We start from the raw sequence: 3,217 nt of genomic DNA on the forward strand, positions 1-3,217 counted from the left end.
GATGACAGGTGCAGGCTGTCGAGATACCAAGCAGATAACACAGGCACAAGAACTGGTGTTCAGGGCCTGGCTCATGGAGGGCCCCCAAAGTCCCAGCTGCAAAGCAGCAGAGCCTGCCTTGATCCCAGGGTTATGTCTAGGGATTCCCAGCACGCAGGACTTTCAATGCTCAAGGCAGGATGGTCCTGGGCAAACCAGGAAGAGCTGGCTGCCTCAGTAGGGCACACAGAGGGCCTGCCTGCTGGGAACCACCTGTCTCCAGGGCCCTTGCCAACATCTGCTACTGGCTATGACTCAGCATCTTCGATGGTGGAAAACCACCACTTGTTTCCGAATCACAACCCCAGGTGTGCCCTGACCCGTGTGGTCCCAGAAGGCTCACAAGAGGAACTGGGGCACTCACTCTCCACGTGGTCCATCTCCACGGTGACCAGAAGAGCCCACTCGTAGTAACCCTTGCCCTGCTGGGCCGGGCCCTGGTGGGTGCAGAGGTGGCCCAGCTACAGGTGTACGTGGGTGAAGTCCCGGCCACACTCCCTGCAGGGAAGCCTCGAGAACAGCCGCACAGCCCCCAGGAGGTAGTGCTGGGCCAGCCTGCTGGCACTCGCGTGCAGGCACAGGGTCCCGAAGTTGGCCAGCACCACTGCCTGGTTCCTCCGCTGGCCCAGGTCCCAAGCCGCCCGTAAGGCTCAGTAGTAGCCCTCGGCTGCCTGCCTCGTCAGGCCCGTCCTCTTCAGAGCCACGGCCACCATCTTGGCAATCACACCCTCCTGGTCCTCGCTGGCCACCACTGCATCCTGGACAGACTGTAGGAAGTTCAGGGCAGCCAGGCCAGGGCCACCAGGCAGTCCATGATGGCACAGACTCCGGCAACAGCACTGGCTTCCACTGCCTACGTCATGAAGGTGACGGCTGGGCCGTGGTAGCCACGGTGGCTGTACGGCTGGGCCAGGCTGGCATGAAGAAGGCCGCGCAGCGCCTGGCCTGTGTCCGGGGTTAGGGAGGCCAGCGCTCGCCTGAGGTAGTGGGAAGTCTGGGTGGGGCGGCTGTGGAGCTGGAGGGCGTTCTGGAGCACCAGGTTCACGCTTCTCAGCGAGCCGGCCAGTGAGTCCTGTGTCCTCAATGAGGCCACCTTGACACAGCTCAGCACCAAGTGGGGCAGGCACTTGCGGCCAGGAGTAGGAGCCAGGAGTAGATGTCAGCCAGGAGTAGGGAGCAGTCTGAGAGCCACGCAGCCTCTGGGGCTCCCCAGTCCCTGTGCAAAAGCAGCAGCCGCTCCAGGAAGGGCAGGGCCTCCTCGGGCTGCTTGAGGTGCACATGCTGCCTGGCCAACTGGAAGCAGGCCCGGGCCTCAGCCTGCAGGCTCTGGCCACCCACCGCCTGCTGCGGCGCCAGCTGCAGGAGCTCTCCCTCCACCTCGGTGCTGCAGATGTGGCCGGGCGTCCCCAGGAGCAGGGTCATGGCTTTGGGAACCACCTGTGTACACTTCTCCCGTTCTGCTTCCGGTAAATGCTGGCCAGGTTGGCGTAAACAGCCACCACCAGGAGCAGGTCCCCAAAGCTGCCCTCCAGGGCCCCCAGTGCTTCCTCCAAGTACACCCGGGCCTGGGACAGCTTGAGCCTCCTGCTGCACAGCCGCCCCAGGAGGAAGCAGAGTCTGGCCAGGGCCATGAAGAGGCCAGCTTTCTTGGCTGCCCCTCGGGCCTGTGCCAGGCACCCACTCAGCTCCGCCTTGTCGCTAAAGCTGCAGAACATGCTGCTCAGCCATGGCAGTGCCACGTTGTACAGGCCACGGAAGCTGGCCTTGTACCTGAGGGCGTTCAGGAACAGCAGCAGTGAGCTCAGGGCCTCTGAGTCCTCCCAGTCATCCTCAGCTTCCAAGAAGAAGGAGGGCTCCTCGGGGTCCTGCAAGCTCACGTTGCTGGATGCTGCACAGAGACCCCAGGACGCTGGCTCCTGGGGGCAGCCTGTCCAGGTCTTGCATTGCTCCAGAACATTCTTCACCTTCGGCAGGGTGTCCTGTGGCTCCAGGCCCAGGCAAGGTGGAGGTATTTCTGCAAGTCACAAAAACACCTAGACAAATTAGAGTCCAGCAGTGAGTCCTTGGTCCACTGGGGACAGGGTCCACACATCCCCACCCTCTGTGTCTCTGGCGCAGCTTGCCATGAGCCCTTGAGAATTATGTGCAATGCAAACCCGGGCCTGAAGCACGTAGGAACTCTGGCACTATGGGGACAGAGAGAACACTCGGGCCCGTGGCCCGACTCTCCTACAAAATCACCCTCCTGTCCTGCTTTGTCGCCCACCCGACAGCATGGATTTAGGAGACTATGTCAGCTCAGTGATCCCTCAGAGAATTCTACCTTCCACTCAAACATTTCAGAAAAAAAATATATATATATCCACAGAGAGAGAAAAAGAAAGTACAAATGGGGTGAAATGTTTGGGGAATCTGAGGGAAGACCATACGGGAATTCTCTGTACTATTTTGCAACTGTTCTATAAGTCTGGATTATTTAGAATTCAAGAGTTAAACAAAGAAAAAAAAAATAAAACACTATCTTCCTTTGTGAATCCATCCTGTCTTTCCCCTGGCAACTTAAGGACGCTCTCAACTAACACATTTGTTTTTTCATGAACACTAAAAGAACCCTTGCCTAGTTTTGACTTTCTGTGCTTGGCAGAAGTGTGTGTGTGTGTGTGTGTATTTCATATATATGTGTGTGTGTATATATGTGTGTGTGTGTGTGTGTGTGTGTTGTGTATATATAGAGAGGGAGAAATATATACGTGTGTATATATATAAATCTATATTGTATATTTACTATGGTAATATGTATATCTGTGTGTGTGTGTGTATGTACATATATTACATACCCCATAGCCTGTCCTTAACCAGTTCTAAACTTAGTGGGAAAAATACATACCTAAGCAGAGAATTTCAAAATAATATGATGAATGTTTTGATACAGGGATGTGTTGCTATGGAACACGCTGTTAAGACACAAAACCTCCTAGATGGGACAATGAATGAATGAAGTTTTGCACCTGTAGTCACCCCCTCTGATATCCCCACAAACGTTTATAGTTATATGCATTTGCTTCCCCCAGGACCCCCGATTCATAAGGGTTAGTCCTAGAGCCTAGCAAGTTCCTACGACAGCTGGCACACATATGCCATTCAAGAAACAGTGGCGGAGTGAATGACGAGTTAAGAA

General features: G+C 55.4%; 1 pseudogene; it reads right to left on the reverse strand.

Annotated features, from left to right (window-relative positions):
- Positions 1-257: 257 nt before the first annotated feature.
- Positions 258-2,057, reverse strand: LOC100998754 (annotated as a pseudogene).
- Positions 2,058-3,217: the final 1,160 nt, after the last annotated feature.

Source organism: Papio anubis, unplaced genomic scaffold (genome assembly GCF_008728515.1).
Source record: "Papio anubis isolate 15944 unplaced genomic scaffold, Panubis1.0 scaffold1762, whole genome shotgun sequence".
Classification (NCBI taxonomy): domain Eukaryota; kingdom Metazoa; phylum Chordata; class Mammalia; order Primates; family Cercopithecidae; genus Papio; species Papio anubis.